This window comes from Capra hircus, chromosome 12 (assembly GCF_001704415.2).
Source record: "Capra hircus breed San Clemente chromosome 12, ASM170441v1, whole genome shotgun sequence".
Lineage (NCBI taxonomy): Eukaryota > Metazoa > Chordata > Mammalia > Artiodactyla > Bovidae > Capra > Capra hircus.
This window is the reverse complement of record NC_030819.1, coordinates 64,104,543-64,117,651: the sequence shown is the minus strand read 5'-3', so window position 1 is coordinate 64,117,651 and position 13,109 is coordinate 64,104,543.

The following is a 13,109-nucleotide window of genomic DNA, read 5'->3' as shown; positions in this document are numbered from 1 at the left end:
TAAACAGACGTGGAACTTGTGAATTTGCTTATTATTATTCCTTCCTGTCATTGTTGGTTTTCTTTTAGTCTTTAGTAATATATATCTTCTCATGTATTTCTGATTTTTTGCATAAAAGAGTAAACCCGGAATTCTTTTCTCCAGTTACACTATGGAATTTTCTAGGTTAAGAATGAGGTCACTCCTTCAAACACAGTTTTAAATAACTAATGTGGCATAACACAAAAATTACATTTCAACAAATATTTTGATAAGAGGATCCCTTAAAATATTTGTAAAATCAAATCAGAGTGTATTTATTTTCATTTTGGAGGAAATGGTGTTCCTCGGGGCGGGGGGGGAGTCCTAAAGTATCCTGCCAGATGTGAGCATTTTGTCTACTAGGGAGACTGCAGATCCCTTAAGATACTTGGAAGGTCAGATCTACAGGGCGTTCACAGGTGCCAGACCTCTGATTTTTTCTAAATCTGTATGTACTGCTTGGATAGCACCTAGATTGAAATATGGACGGAGTCATTCATGTATTTATTCAAGAAAAGGGTTTTTCTTAGAGTTTTTTTATGTGGATCATTTTTTAAGTCTTTATTGAACTTGTTACAATATTGCTTCTGTTTGATGTTTTAATTTTTTGGCCGATGTTTTAATTTTCTTAGCTCCTAGACCAGGGATGAAATCCACACCCCTGCACTGGAAAGTGAAATCTTAACCCCTGGACCACCCTGGAAGTTCCCAAGGAAAGTCATTGTTGTTAACATTGTTAATATTGAATATTAGCACCTATGATGTACCACAGACACTGGGCTACGTGTTGGGGATACAACCATGAACTTTAACTTAGTTACATCTACAAAGACCTTTGTTCCAAACAAGATTATAGTGACAGGTTCCAGGGAGGAAGGCATGAACATGTCTGTTTGAGGGCCACCATCCAGCCTATTACAGTGATCCAGCCTTCCTGAAGCTACTCGACGTTAAAGTCGAGGTTAAAAGCATGAGTCAGTGTCTGGGGAGTAGGGTTGAGGGGTGTTTCAGACTGGGAACAGCATGTCCAAAGCCTAGAGGCAAGAGCATGGTGCAATCAAGGAACTGAAAGAAGTTCCTATTTGGCCCAAGCTCAGAGCACTGGGAGAAAAGTTGGAGAGACAGGGCTGGACCCAGTTGAGTGTAGGCCACATGAAGGAGTTCTGTGTTTATCTCTAGGCGGTGGGAAGCTGTGGAATGCTGTAAGAATAGGAGAGATATAATCAAATATGCACTATTGGATGATCTCTCTGGCTAATACAGGGGGAAAATGGATTAGGAGAGACTGGAGTGGGAGCGGATCAGTGAAGAAATTACCATCATGGTCCAAGAGAAAGAGTGATAATGTTGGGCTAAGGGTGGAAAGAACTAGCTGGGCCCCAAGCGTATTCAAGGTAGAACAGGTTGAACATGCTGGATTCAGCTATGGATTGGATGCACAGAGGAAAGAGAGTGAGGTGTCAGAAATGACATCCAGGATCCTAAGTGTCGTAGGTTGAATTATGAAAAGTGAAAGTGTTAGTCATTCAGTTTGCATTCAGCTCTTTGCGACCCCACGGACTGTAGCCTGCCAGGCTCCTCTGTTCATGGACTCAGACAAGAATGCTGGCATGGGTAGCCATTCCATTCTCTGGGGCATCTTCCCGACCAGGGGATCAAACCCAGGTATCCTGCACTGCACACAGATTTTTTATCATCTGAGCCACCAGGAAAGCCCTATACATATGTGTATATATGTATGTGTGTGTGTGTGTATATATATATATATGTATATGGATGTATATACAATTGAATCACTTTACTGTATATCTGAAATTAACACAACCTAGTAAATCAACTATATTTCAATAAAAATAAAAAATAATGAGAAAGAAAAATTGTCTTTTTCATCCAAAATTGAAATAATACATAACTTTTGGCCACCTCATGCGAAGAGTTGACTCATTGGAAAAGACTCTGATGCTGGGAGGGATTAGGGGCAGGAGGAGAAGGGGACGACAGAGGATGAGATGGCTGGATGGCATCATGGACTCGATGGACGTGAGTCTGAGTGAACTCCAGGAGTTGGTGATGGACAGGGAGGCCTGGCGTGCTGCGATTCATGGGGTCTCAAAAGGAGTTGGACATGACTGAACGACTGAACAGAACTGAACTGAAAGCAAAATCAGTTCCCAAATGATCCAGGGGTTGATCAGTTTAACTGGATACAACTAAATCAATTTGTCTTACATGAATACAAATTAGAGGCAAAGTTTTAAACAGAAAAAAAAAACATACTCTTCTCATGACCTTCTACCCTTAAGTAATAACAAAGTTCTGGTCCCAGTTTTGGAACCAGAAGAAGAAGAAGCAGGTTTAAACAAGCATGTTTATCAAATATGCTGATATTCTGCTCTTCAAATGGGATAACAATAATTCTGAATCACTTGAATTTGCTTTTGGGCTTCCCTGGTGGTAAAAAAAATCTGCCTGCAATGCAGGAGACCCAGGTTCAATCCCTGGGTTGAGAAGATCCCCTGGAGATGGGAATGACTACCCACTCCAGTATTCATGTCCAGAGAATTCCATGGACAGATGAGCCTGCATTTGTTTTAATCCATGTCATGATTCTAATAGGTGAGATGTGTGGTTCCACAGAATATGTATTAATACGAAGCAGCATTATTAAATCTGTTTATATCAAGTAGGAGGAAATCAGTGCCTAGCTTGGTGCCCGGCATAGAGCAGAAGCACAATACCTGTTTATTGAATGAATAAGTGAATCATATAGTCCTCAAATATGAACATCATAAGTTTGCATTAAAGATTATCTACACTTGCAATTTCCAAAGTACTTTTACTTGCAGAACTTTTTGTTCAAAGACACCTTGCCTGGAACTCAGGGTATCAAACTGATGAACCAGCACTAAGCTGGTTGAATATCATCAGAGATTCATCTCCTTGCCACCTTCCCCCTCTCTCCAGCCAGCAGGACTGATATAGAGTCCTGGATTTCCAAGAGGGAGCATTTTGAAAAGTACTGATTGGAGTTCCAGTTAAGCATGGCAGATCGTCTCTTAATTTGAATTCTCTTCTGAACCCCACTAACAGGATAGTGAAAAATTTTTTAAGTTTTATTTCACAAGGTCAAAGAAAATGGTAGAGCACATGAAAGATCTTGGCAAATTTTTGGAACACAGAGAACCATAATGGAGTGGTACCTGACCTAGCAGAAAGGAGGAAGCTTCAAAACTTTGAGCTTCGAGCTAAATACTTAGATATATCAATTTGCAGGCAGAGCTCAGAAAGGCTCAGGATCACCAGTGAAGGTGGAGATGAAGTATATAGACACAGAAACAGGGCTTATTGAAGTCAACAGACAGCCACTGAGACTCAGGAGTGCTGTCCCACCCACAGCCAGGTGATTACCTACCTCTATAGGAGAGCAGAGGCTTCCTCCTAGAAAACATTAATAAGGTAAGATCAGGACTCCAGGACTGCAGGTATGGCTAGAGAGAAAACAAAAGAGAAAATAAAGTCTGCAATTTGAATAATGATACCCCTAATCTCTGTCCATCTCTGGGCTCAGACAGAAAATCAATAGCCAGTCCGAGTAGTACAGCCTATGAGTAAAAAATGAAAATTCATCTCTTGAAACACTGAATGATCCAGAACAAAGACTTAGGCTACATGCTGACATTTTGGGAGTTCTTCAGCTAAAATCTTTAATCTCTGCCCAGTCACTTTATGGTAAATTTCATTAAAAATTATGCAAGAAAAATTTCTCAAACTGACGGATTCAGGACTCTAGTTTTGAAAGGGCTCTTCAAATGTTTTGCCAAAAGAGCTTTGTTTTGAAAAGACACCTACATAAAGACTCATTAATTAGGAATTCCAGCCCACTAAAGATGAAACAAATGATCTAAAAGCTTCTAGAGATTTAAAAGAAAGAAAAGGACTTCTAGGGCCATCCAGTGGTTAAGTCTCTGCACTTTACCATAGGGAACATAGGTTCGATCCCTGGTTGGAGAACTAAGATTCTGCATGCCCCAAGGAATGGCGAAAAAAAAAAAAAAGAGAGAGAGAAAAGAAAGAAAAGGAAAACAGGTCAAATACAGGGATAGAAAACAAAAAATGACTTCAAAATCAGGAGAAAAAAATTTTTTTAACTTCTAATGACCAGTCAAACAATAAATCAAGTGTAAACGTAGAAGAGAGATCTCAAATGACTAAACTTTTTAAAATTTATAATGAGATTAGCCTAGAAAACAATAGTGCAGTCATATCATGTTTCCCTCAGGCCCTGCTTTCCTCCCCATCAGGGGCCCAGCCAAGTCACATTCTTCCTAATTCCCCTTCAATAGACAAGGCCAAATGGCTGTAAGAAACCAGGTTGCCCCAGAGGATCTCTGCTGGAGGCCAAAAGCCAGCAGAACAGTATAAGTTGGCAAGAAGAAAAGAGAGATCTTGAAAAGATATTTTTAATTAGGTGATTCAAAACAGCTAGAGATCATTTATTGACTCAGTTCCAGGGTTGTGGTTTACAGTTATGACCTTCAGAACAGTACAGTTTTACTGTATTTAGTTAAGAAATTGAAAATACTGTAATATCAAACTTCATGGGATATGGTGATGGTGAGGGAGATGTGACGATGAGGATGGTGTTGATAAGGATGATGCTCATGAGATGGTGGTGATGATGCTGATGCTGATGCTGGTGATGGTGATGATGGTGGCGATGATGCTGATGCTGGTGATGGTGATAACGCTGATCATGGTGATGACACTGATGACAGTGATGATGGCGATGGTGACGGTGCTGGTGATGGTGATGATGGTGGTGATGATGCTGATGCTGGTGATGGTGCTGACGCTGGTCCTGGTGATGACGCTGATGACAGTGATGATGGTGATGGTGGTGGTGACGATGCTGATGATGGTGATGATGGTGGTACCGACGCTGGTCCTGGTGATGACACTGATGACACTGATGATGGTGATGGTGATGATACTGATGATGCTGGTGATGGTGATGATGTTGGTCCTGGTGATGATGCTGATGACAGTGATGATGGTGATGGTGATGACACTGATGATGGTGATGATGGTGGTGATGATGCTGGTCATGGTGATGATGGTGGTGATGATGATGTTGGTCCTGGTGATGACAGTGATGATGGTGATGGTGATGACACTGATGATGGTGATGATGGTGGTGATGATGCTGATGCTGGTGATGGTGCTGACGCTGGTCATGGTGATGATGCTGATGACACTGATGATGGTGGTGATGACACTGATGATGGTGATGGTGATGGTGACGATGCTGGTCCTGGTGATGATGGCGGTGATGATGCTGATGATGGTGATGGTGATGATGCTGGTCCTGGTGATGACGCTGATGACAGTGATGATGGGGACGGTGATGATACTGATGATGGTGGTGATGATGCTGATGCTGGTGATGATGGTGATGGTGACGATGCTGGTCCTGGTGATGATGGTGGTGATGCTGGTCCTGGTGATGACACTGATGACAGTGATGATGGTGGTGATGTGGTGATGATGCTGACGCTGGTGATGGTGATGACGCTGATCATGGTGATGATGGTGGTGATGCTGGTGTCGATGGTGGCGATGATTTATAGATTTCTTTTTTAAAAAGTAAAACTAAAGCAATTCACATTAAGATGGTGAAGCCAGGTCTTCTACAGTAGTGGGTGAAAATACCAACCATCTTGTGATTAGACTGTGATTTATACTCATTTTATCTTCTAGATAGCACATAGTTTTCAGTAAAATCTTGAAAAAGAGGACACAACACCTGTTCACAACAAATGCATAAATTAGGAATTCTGTGTAATGATCCAAGGGATTGAGTCTCTTGATCTTCAAACCAAAGTTACCCCTGATAAACTACATAAGCCATGCACATTAAAAAGATGTGGTGAAAGTTTTGTGATTAAAACTGTATTCCTACAACACCAAATGCTGGTGAAGATGTGGGCAACTGGGATTCTCATACATCACTGGTGGGAATGCAAAATGGTACAGCCATTTTGGAGGCCACATTGGTGGTTTCCCAGAAAACTAAATATACTCTTACCATATGATCCAGCAGTTGTGCTCCTTGGTATTCGCCCAAAGAAGTCGAAAACTTATGTCCACACAGAAGCTGCACATGGATGTTTATAGCAGTTTTATTCATAGCCTCCAAAACTTAGAAGCAATCAAGATGCCCTTCAGTAGGTAAATGAATAAATAAACTGTGGTACATCCAGACAATGAAATATTATTCAGCACTAAAAAGAAATGAGCTATCAAACCATGAAAAGACATGGAAGAACCTTAAATGCATATTACTAAGTAAAGAAGCCAATCTGAAAAGGCTACACAGTGTATGATTCCAATTATTTGACATACTGGGAAAGACAAAACTACAGATACAGGAAAAAGATCAGTAATTGCTGGAGGTTGTGGAGGGGGAGGAGTGGCCAGATAGAGCACAGACTGAAACTCTTTTTAGGACAGTGAAACTCTTCCGTATGATACTATAATGATGGATGCATGTCATTATACATTTGTCCAAACCCATAGAACTTACAACACCAAGAGTGAACCCTAATGTAATCTGTGAGCTTTAGGTGATAATGAAGTGTCAGTGAAGGTTCATTAATTATAACAAATGTATCATTCTGGTGAAGGATGCTGACAATTAGGGGTAGTTATCCATGTGTGAGCAGAGAAGGCATATGAGAACTCTGTACCTTCCTCTCAGTTTTTGCTGTGAACTCAAAACTGCTCTGAAAAAAAAAGTCTCCAGAAAAAATTGTATCACTTTGATTTGATAACTTTGATCCGTCTTAAAATGAAATTACTGCAGGAAATAGGAGTGCTCTAAACTGTGAGGAGTCTTTGAAATCTTGCTATGAGTGAGTTTTCAATCCTTTGGAAAGCCGATTTTTAAGGGGGGAAGGACTACAGATCTGGAATTGGGCATAATAAGGAGCCACACCAGACACACAAGCCTCAGGCATGAGAGCTAGACTCAGTGCCATGTAGACACTGTTCATTCATTCAGCACATGTTAATTTCATGCCTAGAATATGCCCAGTTACTGTATGGAACTCTTAAGACAGAGATGAATCAAACAGATAAAGTCTCCTGTCCTCACAGAGCTTACTCTTTAACAGAAAAAGCTAGAAAATAAGCAATAAAAAACATAAAGTTGCTTCATCGAGTATTTTAGAAGGCTATAAGTTGCTACAGAAAAAAAAAAGAAAAACAGAGTTGGGTCAGCTGTTTAAGAATGCCTAGGTGGTAGGGGCAGGTTCTAATTTTAAATATGGTGGGTGGTTGGCTTTTCCAAATAGGCAATTCAGTGAAGAGCCCAGGAGTATATAATCAGATCTCAAGTTTTAAAACCATAAAAAGTGCGTCAGGGATAACTGCTAGACACTGAAAATTCAACATAACACATGGGCTTAGAGGTAGCAAAGGCATTTATTATCCTCTGTGGATATTTATAGATAATCAAATAACATCATGTTTTCTCCTTCACTGTTTCATGAATGCAGGGGACATTCTGAGTCTCATCTCACAATGAAAAGCAAAGGAAAATATATCCCTTTTTAAATCTCAATTTGATTCTATTTAGGAGAAGCACATATACTCTCTATAGCATAAACATGTATCAACAGCCCTTATTTGATGACATTGTGAAAACCAAGCCTGTAATTGTGATTTTTAAATCAGGAATTTGTTGGAACTATCCAGGTCTTACATCTTGGTTGTCCTGACTGTCTTCAACTTCCCTGTCTTCAAAAAACTATACTCTTCATGAAATTACTAGGAATTGATTCAACAAATATTTTTATTGTAAATGATGCATGTGCATGCTCAGTCACTAAGTTGCGTCCAACTCTTTTCAACCCCGTGAACTGTAGCCCACTAGGCTCCTTTATCCACACAAGATTTTCCACACAAGAGTGCTGGAGTGGGTTGCCATTTCCTTCTCCGAAACTAAGTACACTTCAATTATTTTTTAATGTTTTAAAAATTAAAAAAGCAAAGGAAAATGTGTTTCTTAGAACAATGACACAGCTTCACTTCCTCTTCATCTGCAGACTTCCATAGGTACCTATCAGGCTTAATTTACTGTGATGTTTCCCTCATCAGCTCATAGGTTCTGGTGGCTCAGATGGTAAAGCAGTTGCCTGCAATGCAGGAGACCCAGGTTCAGTCCCTGGGTTGGGAAGGTCCCCGGAAGAAAGGGATGGCAACCCACTCCAGTATTCTTGCCTGGAGAATTCCATGGATGGAGGAGCCTGGGTGGCTACAGTCCATGGGGTCACAAAGAGTCAGACACGACTGAAGCAACTAACACTGCATTACAACTTCTGCCATCTACTTATGGAAATGTTAAAATATTTGAATGAAATATACTTTCAAAAGATGATGATTACTCCAAGTGTTGAGAATGTGGTGATCTGCTTCACAGTAAAAGACGAAAAAACCGGAAGAAGCATTGCCTCCATATGCTCTCCTTTTCTAAAAGAAGGTAAGCCCTGCGTCACCAGGTTCTGCTATCTGTCATCCATGTTCCGGGAGTTGAGAAAGCATTACTTGGTAATTGAAGCTCATTGAAAATCACAAGGGAGAAACAGTCCAGAAAAACCACATTAAAGGGCAAGAATTCAAGTCAAGATTATTTTGGCCTGGATCAATAAAACTCTGCCTTGAGATTTGCTTTGTTTTGCTTTGAGTCCCTAAATCATTCCTTCATTAATGACTTCCTAACAAAATCTATGTGCCAGAGCTGGAAAAGAAAAGAAAGAAGTGATTAAAATGTAGCAATCTGACCAGCAACAACTGCACAAGATCAAACAACTATGAAAACAATGCCTTGTGGAGCAAGATTCCTTATCCTGAGGATGTGAGGTAGATGTTTCAGGCACAAGTTGCCTGGGTAACAGAGAGTATCCTGCTTTCAATGTTTCATGTTGGAGGTAACTGGGAGAAATATAAGGTAAACATTTCTTATTGCGAGAGGGGTTTGCTGTCCCACATCCGATCCCCATTCTGCTGGGGTGGAAATCTCTGTGTCCTGGGTCAGCTAGATCTTTCCTCTGCCTGCTCCCAGGGCACGGGCAATGTGACCCAGGATCAGTTAACAGGATGTGCCAACTGGAGGCTGAATACTGTGTGTGAGATCAAGATGGTGACCAGGTAGTTAGTTCATCTCACGTGGGGCACAGTCACGGTGGTGGAAGTCGCATTGTTCCAAGGTCATGATTGCAATGTCTGGAGGCTTTTCCTTTAGTGGGAGTGATCTGTGATTCCAGCCACGTAAACTGCTGCTGCTGCTGCTAAGTCGCTTCAGCTGTGTCTGACCCTATGAGACCCTGTAGACGGCAGCCCACAAGGCTCCTCTGTCCCTGGGATTCTCCAGGCAAGGATACTGGAGTGGGTTGCCATTTTCTTCTCCAATGCATGCATGCATGCTAAGTCACTTCAGTTGTGTCCAACTCTGTGTGACCCTATGGATAGCAGCCCACCAGGCTCCTCTGGCCACAGGATTCTCCAGGCAAGAATACTGGAGTGGGCTGCCATTTCCTTCTCTGCACGTAAACTCCTGCTGCTGCTGCTGCTGCTGCTAAGTCGCTTCAGTCGTGTCCAACTCTGTGCGACCCCATAGGCAGCCCACCAGGCTCCGCCGCTCCTGGGATTCTCCAGGCAAGAACACTAGAGGCGTCCTATTCCAGTCCTCAAGTCTGTCTCCTCGGCCTTACTACCAATTCTAAAGCTCACAAATAGCCTGTAACAATCTACTCTCTGCTCAAATTTCCTTCTCTAGCCAAGAACCTTGACTGACAACATACATGTGAAACCAGAAAGATAAACTTTTTCATCTCACAAACGAGAGATCGTGTCAGAGGTGTGACTTTCTCTGGGTTACGCAGCAACGTGGGGCTTATTACATCATAGAAGGCAATGGCACCCCACTCCAGTACTCTTGCCTGGAAAATCCCATGGACGGAGGAGCCTGGTAGGCTGCAGTCCATGGGGTCGTGAAGAGTCGGACACGACTGAGTGACTTCACTTTCACTTTTCACTTTCACACATTGGAGAAGGAAATGGCAACCCACTCCAGTGTTCTTGCCTGGAGAATCCCAGGGGCAGGGGAGCCTGGTGGGCTGTTGTCTAGAGTGGGGTCGCATAGAGTCAGACACGACTGAAGCAGCTTAGCAGCAGCAGCAGCTCAAATATTGAAAAGATTACAGTATTGAAAATTACGCATGGAACTGAGGAATCAGTTAAGGGATAGATCTGAAGTTTAAGTCTTGGAAATCAATAAAGCCATCATTTGAGAGCATGCAATGCAAACCTGGGAGAGAGGTGAAAACAGATATTTAGGATTACTTACATTAGGAAGTGAGATAAAAGAGTCCACACGAAGGCAAAGAAGAGATTGATAAAATTGTAAGCAAAGCACCACAAGTGGATGATTGTTGAAACCAGAGTTTGAGAACGTGATTCCAAATAGAATAACTGATCAGCAGTTGACAGCACCATCAGTAGACTACTGAAACTCAAATCACTGATTGCAAGGTGTGGAGGGTTTTCCACACCATCAAGCAATTCTCTGACACCAGCTGGTTGTCCTAATAGTAAGCCCCTACACACAAATGAGTTCTGTTCCGACAGCATGTTCATAAGTCCAATTTGTTTATTAGGTTCAACAAAGTTAGCCTAGGTACCCAACTAATACAGCTATATAGCACTGTATGTAATAGGTTTATAACACTTTTCACACAGCTAATACATAAAAAACAAACACAAAAAATGGCAGTGGTACACATTAAAAACAAATGATAACAGATTGAGACAAGGACAGTTCTATGAGCCACTCTAGCAAATTAATCAAACCCAACGAGGGTGTCATTCATGGAAACCTCTGACCTGTAGCCAATGGATCAGAAGCACAGGTGACAAATTGAATTTGTGATTGACATCTGAAGTGGGCGTGGTGGAGCAGGGGGCAGGCAGCGTTATATTTGGACTGAGCCTTAGACCTGTGCAATCTGACATTATCTCCAGGTTAGAGAATGTCAGAATGGAGTTGAATTACAGTAAGTCCCCTCCATACGAACCTTCAAGCTGCAAACTTTCAAAGATGCAACCATGCATTTCATCAATGCCAGGCATGAGTGAAATTGCAACGTAACCTCCATCTCCCACTGCTGATGACCCTTCAGCTCTACCATCTCCCACCTCCTATCCCATCTCCAGTCAGTAACTCTTCCTGCCTGTTCCCTTGATGCCAGTCCCTGGGTGCCAGCTATTGCATTGACTACTGTACTTTTCAAGGTCCTGTACTGTAAGATTAAATATGTTTCCTTTATTTTTTGTGTGCTTGTTTATCTCCATATAATGATTGAGATACTATGTCATTTTCACATTTGTTTCCTCTGCTGCAACATAAGTTTCATGAAGGTATGATCTTTCTCCTCTTTTGTTCACTTCTGCTTCCCCAGGGCTTCAAATAGTAGGCTTCCCTACTAGGTTTTCCACTAGGCTTCCCTTGTGGCTCAGCTGGTAAAGAATCTGCCTGCACTGCAGGAAACCTGGGTTCAATCCCTGGGTTGAGAAGATCCTCTGGAGAAGGGAATAGCTAGCCACTCCAGTATTCTTATCTGGAGAATTCCATGCAAAGAGTGGGATACAACTGAGCGACTTTCACTTTCACTTACAAAGAGCCAAAATGTGAAAACACAAAACAAGCTAAAAGGTACAAAAATGCATTCAAAAGATCATTTAAAGACCCAAAGTCTTTCATCAACTAAACATTTCTTCGAAAATCCCTATGAGATGAGCATTTGATAAGGAATCTAATCATTTCACCTTTAATTTTTCCTGAATAATACTTGGCTCTTACAATTTTGATATCTACTATTTCAAGGAATTTTTAATTTCCAGAATAACTCACAATCATTTATACTCAGGTTTAATTGAACAAACATTGATGGAGGGCTTTCTATTTACCAGGCAACATTTATCCAATTTGATTTGGCATCATTACTGTTACAGCTTTGTAATCAGCCAGTAAATATTTTTGAAATATGTACTCTTTCAAATTTGAATAGAGGCAGATTTTATCAGCTGGGATGGTAAAGTGCAGGTTCAGATTATTTTCCTCCCATAACCATGATTCCTTCTCTTTATGGGCCCTGAACTTTATCTACTCAAAACGAGTGGGAGTACCCCACCTGGGGCAATCATAGGATTACAAAACCACAGCGATGCAAGCGCCAGGGGGCTGCAGGAGCCACAAGTAATAAGGGTTCGATCCCCGGGTCGAGATGATCCCCTAGAAAAGGGCATGGCAAACCGTTCCAGTATTCTTGCCTGGAGAATCCAATGGACAGGGGAGCCTGGTGGACCATAGTCCCTAGGGTAGCAGAGTCGGACAGGACTGAATCAATTTACCATGGCATGTACACGCATACACCAGGATAATCCATTTTGTCCACCTCTGTGCTCCTGATCAGAAGTGGCTTTACACCATTATGCTAACAGTGTACCTTCAGTTCAGTTCAGTCGCTCAGTCGTGTCCAACTCTTTACGATCCCATGGACTGCAGTACTCCAGGCTTCCCTGTCCATCACCAGCTCCCAGAGCTTGTTCAGACTCATGTCTATTGAGTCGGTAATGACATCCAACCATCTTACCCTCTGTCATCCCCTTCTCCTCCTGCCTTCAATCTTTCCCAGCATCAGGGTCTTTTCCTATATCTTATCTTGGAATAATTCTACAGGATTGTATATGTCTACCACAGTTTTATAAACTATTACTCTTGTATCAAATCATAATTCTTATTTTCTAGATGAAAAAACTAAGGTAGATGATTGTTTCTTATGCTATAAAATCAAGTTTATTATAGAGTCTGGGTTAAAATTCACCCAAAGCTCAAAGTATCAACTTCTGAATAGTTTCCTGAAGCTTCCTGATTTTTTATTAGTACACACTTTCTTTTCTAAGGTAAATGACATTTTCCACAAACTATTGTCTTTTGAAGTCAAAGTATATACCTCTTGACTTCATAAATG